This window comes from Echinops telfairi, unplaced genomic scaffold, assembly GCF_000313985.2.
Source record: "Echinops telfairi isolate 266 unplaced genomic scaffold, ASM31398v2 ScPeMD7_7475;HRSCAF=8513, whole genome shotgun sequence".
Taxonomy (NCBI): Eukaryota; Metazoa; Chordata; class Mammalia; order Afrosoricida; family Tenrecidae; genus Echinops; species Echinops telfairi.
The window spans coordinates 26,326,879-26,335,486 of NW_022111379.1; the positions used below are offsets into that span (position 1 = coordinate 26,326,879).

At 46.3% G+C, this 8,608-nt stretch overlaps 1 pseudogene; it reads right to left on the minus strand.

Annotated features, from left to right (window-relative positions):
• Positions 1-5,675, minus strand: part of LOC101662847 — a 29,243-nt pseudogene extending 23,568 nt beyond the window's left edge.
• Positions 5,676-8,608: the final 2,933 nt, after the last annotated feature.

Genomic DNA, 8,608 nt, shown 5'->3' on the forward strand with positions numbered 1-8,608 from the left:
TCTTCTGCTGCAGCTGAATGGTGCTTGTGGTGAAGACTATTGACAGCACCATGGCCAAAAGAACAAGCAAATCTGTCTTGGAAGAAATACCACCCAAATGTTCCTTGGAAGCAAGGATAGCGAGACTGTGTCTCACTTTGAACATGTTACCAGGAGAGACAAGGATCTGGAAAAGGACACCGTGCTTTGCCGAGTAGGGGGCCAGTGAAACGGAGGAAGACCATCGAGAAGATGGACTGACACAGTGGCTACAACAAGGGGCTCAAACAAGAACAACTGTCAGAGTGGCTCGGGACTGGGCAGGGTTTCCTTCTGTTGGACAGAGGGCTCCTCGGAGTGAGAACCGACTCAGCGGCACCTAACAACAACAACAGTCTCTCCTTTAAGGACAATAAGTCTTACATCAGAATTGGACTGTTAACTGCAAGATGAGCAGTTCAAACCCACCAGCTACTCAATAGGAGATAGAAGAGGCTGTCTGTCTGCAATCCTGTCTACACAGGATTGTTATTAGCCGAAATTGACTGAGTGGCAGTGGATTTCAGTCACTTTAAGGTGTGGGAGAACAATGGGGGGGAAAAATCCCAGGGAAACAGAAAACCTATGCTCCTCAAAAGCCACGAAAACAACTCAAAAGCTAAGGAGACAAAGGCGTCTCAAAGCCAGAGTTGGTAGGAACAGATGAGCAAGTGGGGGAGACAGTGCAGCCTCCATATGGAGTCGGCCAACCCCAGATGGTGGTTGCTCTATAGGAACAGACACTACTCCTGAGTTTTCTCATCACCACCGAGCAGCCACCCAATCCACTCTCGTGACTTCCCCTCCCATGCATACCCCCACCTCCACAGGATCCAATGGCCCTGTACAGATTACAGACTGAGCTGGTTGCTTGGTGCAGAAGCCCTACCTGCCCAGCCCAGCCTGAATTTCTAATCCCAGCAACACTCCCCCCACACCTTTTTTCCCCTTCCTGCTTCATTCTTTCTCCTAGGTACTCTGGCCCCTGTGGACACCAACACCACACACCGCCACCAAGCAGAAGCATGCGCATGCTGACTGGCACAAAAATGCACATCCCTTCCCAAGCCACAATTTTTCCCCCTTTTTCCGCAGGTGCACCTCAATGACACAGACTCTCCTGTGCAGGTTGTTGTAGCAACAGCACTTACCTTCCCTACCCAAGCCAGGTCCCACTTTTTTCTTTTTCTTTTACTTTCTGTCTTCCTTTGTCTGCTTCTCAATATTTCTTTTCTCATTTTCTTTCCATCTTATCTCTCTTTCCTCTTTAATCTGCTTCTCCTTCTAAATATAATGATACCTCGGTAGTTGAATGGCTCCATGCTCAACATTTCCACTACTGGAACAGCAAAGTTTGGAGAAAAAAAATCTGCTCAGTGTTTTGTAACTTTGCTCAATAGTCTCACTGAAAATCCAACTAAAAAAATAAAAACAACTCTGAAATACAGAGAGTGAGTCCTCTCTCACTCAGACAACATGCAGTGCTTGTGTTAGTGCACTAAAACCTTTGTATTGTGCTTTTATTTGTGCTTGGATTGCATAAAATACTGTACTCATGGCTCCAGTGAAAGTTAGTGCTACCAAAAAAAAAGAAAGTTAGTGTTACCAGCAGTAAAGCCAAGAAGAAAATTGTGAGAACCATGACAGCGTTAAAGAAATGTTTGCGGAACTTGAGTCAGGTTGACGCTTGTTTGATTCGGTGACTGAACACAACATGGCTTAGGTGACATTCTCAACATTTGTGGGAGAGAGTAATGTGATGAAAGAAGCCAGTAGGGTGAAAGGGGTGAAATCATTAACCAGTTAACTATGACCATCATAGGTGTTGAAAATTTACTGTTAATTTAGACAAATCAGAAACAATTCAATGGTCATAGTGTATCTGAGACAGTGATATACAAGAAGGCTAATAGCCCCCTGAATGATTTAAAGAAAACGGCTGTGGAAGTTAATGCTGAGCAGCCCAAAGTGTGCAAAGCCTGCCATGGCTGGTTTGAAAAATTCAGAAAGAGAACAGGCTTATACACGGTGTAGTGAAGCCTGGGGAAGAGGAAGTGCAAATACAGACAAAGCTGAAAGATTTGTGGCTGAATTTGATGAATACGTGGAGACTGGGCATTTCTTCCCTAGCAAGTGTTCAGCTGTGATGAACCCAGACCTTCCTTGGGGGAGAAAATGTCTAATATGACCTTCATGATTTAAGAGGAAAAGCCATTACCAGGCCACAAGCCTGTGAAAGATAGGCTCACTCTATTGTTGTGTTGGAAGGCGGGTGGGGATTTTTAATTGAATTCTATGTTAGAAAACCCACAGGTTTTAACACAACAAAACAATGAAAAATAGGTGAATTTTAGTTACTCTACTGTGTTCTGATATTTAATGTGCTGTATTTATTGTATGTTTGGATAGTTCAGGGAGTATTTCCACAACAAAATGTTCTTAACTTTGGTTCAATTCCTGGAAATTTCTATTTTTAAGTGTAATTTAGGAGTCTTCAGAGCCAATCATTTGGTTTTCCATTATTTCTTATGGGAAAAATATGTTCAGTTCTTGAACTTTTTGGAGTTTGAACATAAATTTGGAGTAAATTGAGCTCGGTAACTGAAGTATCACTATATATATTTGTGTATTTTTAAATCATATACACATATATGTTCTTTTTGGAGTGTTTAGTTACTGCTTTTACTCTTCCCATCCATTAATTCTTATTCTTTTCCCTCTCCTTTCTTTGTAAAACTTATTTTGAATTATACTTATTGTTTTTTAGTACCACTCTTAAATACATTTTCCATTAATTTTATAAACCTCTTGGTCCATTCATACAGCCCTTAACAGTAGTTGTTTTCCCTTTTACTCCTTTCTCTCCCTTCTCCCTGTAACTCTTTCCTTTGTCCTTCTGACAGGTGGCATTCCCTGCCGTGGCCTTCCAGCAGCCTTGACGGCATCCCTCTTGGGACCCACAGAGACACAGACCCATGCATGTAGACTACGGTAGCAACAGGATTTAGCATCCTCACCCGAGACATGCCCCATTTTTCTTTCTCATTTTTCTGCTTTTCCTCTTTTTCTTTTGATCATTTCTCCCTGTTACGTTCTTTTCTTTTCATTATTTAATTCTACTTCTTCTTATCATTATATATCTATATGTGTATCCTTAATTTCTAATTCAATTGTTTGCTTACACTTTTCTTCCCCTCCCCCACCCACCACCATGCTCTCTTCTCCCCTCGTCTGCCTTTCCTTGTGACAATTTTCCCTGTACCTTCTGTTTTCCTGTACCCATGACAACAGTTTTCTTTTCTTTTTCTGCGCTACGTTCTTTCTTTTCTTTTTTAAAGTTTTATCAGCACTTCATCCACATGTCGCACAATTCAGTAGTTTGATCATATCAAGAAGAATTGTACCGTTGTCACCATTTTCAATAGTTTTAGCCTGGCCGCTCTGTAGGTGCTTGGAGAACTGAAGCAGACAGGCGCAGCCCTGTAGCAAGGCAGAGACAAGCCTGGCTGATCTTTATGCCCATAGGGAGTGGCAGTGAGAGAGGCCTGGCCAACAGTAAGCCCACCGGGAGCCCCCAACCCCCACCCCCGCGGCACCACCCAGCGCCCCCCAGAACTTAGGGAGGTAGGCCTGGCCCCTCAGTATGCCCAGCATGGATGGCCAGCACATCAGAAGAGAGACCTGGCTTCTCGCAGGCCCATAGGGAGGGAGTGGCCTCAGCCTGAGGAGTCCAGGAGTGTGTCCAGAGAGGGGCCTGATGCTCCCTAGGGGCACAGGGAATGGCTCTTCCAGGTAGGGGGCCACCAGAGAATCAGAATGGAGCCCTAACCTCAGTTCCATATGCAAATAGGGAGACACCTGGCCAGGTGCGGGCTCAACTGGTTGGGTAGGAGTCAGGCCCAGGCAGCCAACTGACCCAGCAGCCCATCCAGAGGGAGACCTGACTTCTCACTATAGCCATAGGAAGCCTCCAAGTCCCCGCGGTGGCACGAAGGGAAGGCAGATCTGGAGCTAAGGCTGGCTGGTCAGTATGCAAACAAGGAGCTGACATGACTTGGCAGGTGGCCGGCAACACATCAGGAGAAAGGCCTGGCTGTGCTATATGTTTATGGGGAACCGCTGCGGCCCTCCAGGGGCTGACAGCATCTTTGAAAAGAGGCCTTGCTGTTCAGTGTGCTTATAGGTGTTGCCGCCAAGCCCCCACAGGGCCCAGTGGTATGTGTAGAAAGAGGGCCATTCAGTAAGTATATAGGGAGCCAACATGGCCCTGTTGGTGCCCAGGAGTGCCTCAGGGGAGGAGACTGGACTCCATGTGTCCATCAGGAGCCAGAAGCTGGCAGGCGGGGGCTGGGCAGCAGGTCCACAGAGAGGCCTGCCCTTCCTGTATGCAAATAGGGACCCTCTGGCCTAGAAGCGCATAAAGAGGGAGCCTGGTTGCTCAGTATGCCCATAGGCCAGGGGGTGGGAATGAGGCGTGGCTTCTCCATACACAGGCCCTCCATTGCCTCCAGAGGTAGGCCTGGCAGCTCTCTATGCCCTTTGGGAGCCTCTGTGGCCTGCCTACTGCCATCCACACTGCCTGCCTTCCTCCCTCCCATGCCATGCTGCCTCCCTCCACAGCCCTCCCTCCCCTACCCACCTGCTATCTTACTTGACTGCCAGCCTCCCTGAATGGTCTGCCTGCCATGTTCCACTGCTCAGCTACCTCCTTCCAATGCCAGCCTGCCTGCTTCCACTGCCTGCCTGTCTCCAAATGTCACCTTCCTTCCTCCACTGCTCACCTACCTCACACTATGGTCCACCTGCCTCTCTGTCCTGCCCACCTGTATCCCTCCACTACAGGCCTGCCTATTTCCATGTCTGCTTGCCTCCTTCTATTACCTGCATGCCTCCTTCCATGCCCTTTCCTCCACCTCATGCCTGCTTTTCTCCTTCCATTTCCCACCTGCCTCCCTCCTCTGCCCACTAGCCTACCTCCAATACTCACATCCCACCTGCCTCCTGTGTATCATCTGTGTCCTGTGTGATGTGTGTCCCATTTCCTGTGTTCTGCATCATGTGTATCACTGTTCTATATGTCCAGTGTTATATGTGTTCTATGTCACATGTGTCGAGTGTCCTGTGTCATATGTGGCATGTGTTTTGTTTGACATGTATCTTGTGTACTATGTGTGCTATGTCAAGTGTTTCATATGTGTCATGTGTTTTATATGTACCTTGTGTCCTGTCATGTTTTTCTTGTGTGTCCTGTGTAATGTGTGTGACTTGTGTTTCTGCCCTGTGTGCCTTCGCATCCTCTGTGCTCTGTGTCTTTTATGTCATGTGTGCACTATGTCTTATGTCATATATATTTTTTAAGGTTTTAGGTTGTTTAAGGATTTGAGAGTGTGTTAGGTTTTTTTTTAAGCCTTTACAGTGTTGTTTTCTAAAGGTTTTCAGGGATTAGGGTTTTTTAGAGACCTTACAATATTTCTTAAAGCTTTTGGGGTGATTTTTACAGGTTTTTAATGTGTGTTTTGTGTGTATGTGTGTGTTTTAGGTGTAGCAAGTTACTCCTGAAAGAGTTCCTTGCTGCTGGGGAATTGCAGAGGTGGCTCAGATTCCAGGCCTGGTTCATGCTGATTCACCAATGGCTGGACGTTCTGCTGAATTTCCATGTTGGTGGGGAGTTGGTCTAAGAGGCAGGGGCTGTCAGGAGGCTTGCAGAAGCAGATGAGGGATCCCTGAAAGCTGTGTTGCCTGCTGGTTGAGTGGGTGTGTCTCCACAGTCGGCTGCCACCAGGCACGGATGCTCAGGGCCAGCCCAGGCCCTCATCCCTCTAGGACTTCTCTGTTTGAAGGACCCAGAACCTGCCATGTCATGTTTGGATGCTCCTGCAAAGAAGGGGCTTTCCACTGCCCCATGGATGAAACAGTGGCCTGATGATTGGGATCCTGGCTTTCTGTGGTGAAGGGGTGAAAGCCAAGTTTCTGAGTCTCTGGAGGCCTCCACGCCTTGGTAGACACCTTTGGCATTTGCCCCTGACATATCATCTGGCCAAGAGAGTGACACCCATGCCTCCCATGACACAAGCTGCCTCGCTGCCACCTCCACTCCAAGGAGCACAGGGTGCGTTCTTTTGAAGCCGAGGAGCCTGGCATTTGGGCCTCTGTAGGGTTGCATCGCCCCAGTGCAGCAGAACCAGAGATGTGAAGACGGGGGTGAAAGTGGAGCTGGAGCTGGAGTGGTCGACCAAGGGGGATCCACGGGTACACTAGCTGCTGTCGGTGCCCAGGGCATCTGTTCTGGAACCGTGTGTAAATCTGTGGTTCCGGAAGGCCTGCTTGTCATGTCAGTTTTTGCCTGGATGCCATCCTAGGAAATTGCTGCTTCTCAACCACTTCTACCAAGTAACTGGTTTGAAATTTGATGCTGACAGTCCTTTTCCATCTGGTTGCATTCAGGGTCTTTGTTCAAGAAGCAGTAGGATGCGGCTTCAGAGACAGCTCTTCTCGAGCCAGCCCAGAGCTCAATCAGCAATTCTGGAACTGTCGACATCGGCAGTTTTTGAACCACAAGAGGATTCTATCCTTGGCAACACTGATGTCTCCAGCCAGTTCTTCTCTGGCTGTGATGCCTGGATATGGGTCCTGTGCAACTGAAGCTCGTAAGCTATTTACTTGACAAGGTGCCCAGACAATCCACATTCTTTGGTCTTGGGTTTGCTGAGAACCAGCAGAAGCTAGTTTCAAGGCCATGCTGAAGGCTGAGGAGCACACCCAAGGGAGATGAGAGGACAATTTGAGCCAGGGAAGGTGCAGGCCTCCAGCTCTTAAATACCATTCCATTGTATCACCTGATCAAATATCCAAGACCTGATTGGCTGCAGGACTGTGTACAGCCAACAGAGATTAAGCCAGCCCATTATGTAAGCATCATCCTATTTCCTACCAGAGAACCTTAGACATGTGACTATTAAAAAGGAACAGGAAGAATGGAAAAATATAGAATATTATACTTAGCAGTGTTAGTCAGACTTATTAAGAAAATTTGAAATGACACCTTGATTAGCAGGAAATTCCCAGAAAAATAACAATGGTTTTTACAACAGAGGACAAGACACTGAAGATAAGGAAGAAGCCCAGGAGGGGCCAAGGATATTTAGACAGGAGGGATAGGAGATTGTTAAGGAAAAGATGAAGAAACTGAGATGGGACTGGGGGGTGGGGAGGAACCATTTATATTTGATGGTATGGGCATTGCAAGTACTCAGAATATAGTTTGTTTTTTCTCTTAAAACCAACATAATTGGGATAAAATGCCTTATATAGCAGTCCCTCTAGGCTGTGTCTCAGTATTCTTCATGTAGTATCCCACTTAATCAGCCTAAATGCAACCATTTTGTATTAATTAGCCTAACTGTAGCCATTTTGTATGTGGTACTTACATAATCTGTTGTCAATTAGAGACTTAGGAGTGAAGGGCTGGAGTTTAGCCTGTCAATCAGGTCACAGCTTGATGACCTCATTTGAAGAACTAAAGAGATAAATAGCTCATTGGAGGCAGGACACACGCTCACTCCCTGAGAGACATTGTAGCTAACAAGACACATGGAGCTACGCTAGAGCCCTGAAGCTGAAAGAGCTACGTGGAGCCCCCTGCCAGTGCTGAGATGCCTCTACTACCTCTGGATCCACAAGACTGTCCACCCACTGGCCTGTGGCCATCCTGCATTCAGCATCATTGCATGTGTTTCAAGTGTAAAGAGGAATTTATAGATTGGTATCAGACATATGGGGTAATACTGGACTTATGGATTTGATATGGACTGTGCTGGGATGTTTTCTCCATATTCAATTGCTCTTGTATATACGTAAAGCTCGTTCTTATACACACATGCATGCCTATGAATTTGTTTATCTAGTCAACCCAGACTAACACATTAGCATAAATGTAGCCATTTTTTAACCACTGTAACCTAACCCTGACCCTCTTCTTCTGTATCCTCTCCCATACTTAGTAACAACAACAAAAACGCCAGCTTAAAAGCTTCAATGACAGGAGAAGCGCACACTGCTCTAAAAGTCAAAACTAAGATCAGAAGACATCCTGTTGGCAAGGTAAAATCAAATGTATTCCTGCTTGACCTATTAACACAATTCCTGTGAACACCATCTGTGCAAGTCCCTTTTGTTTACATATTAGTATTAAAAAAACCTGTCTCTAATCATTTGGGGTCAGAGTGTCTTAAGCAATAGCTGACACTCTGCCAGCTGGCATTAAAGCGTTGTCTCTTCTGAGGACATACATCTGGGATCCAGCCCCACAATGGAACAGGTCTTGAGCAGCAGCAGGTGCAATTCAGGAAGAAAAGAATGAGAGACAGCAGAGCCATAAAGGTCCTTTCTGATATCAGGATCAAGGAAGAGAGAGCATGTTTATGAACAGTATATACAGTAGCAAGGTATGCACACCTCGAACAGGCACATACACAATAGATTGGGCAACATGTGAATCTGAGATATCCTGTTTTTCTTTTGGGAGAACATCCCAAGGGAAGTGTCTAGCAGACTAGTGAACAAATGGTGACAATCACTCTTTTTTTTTTTT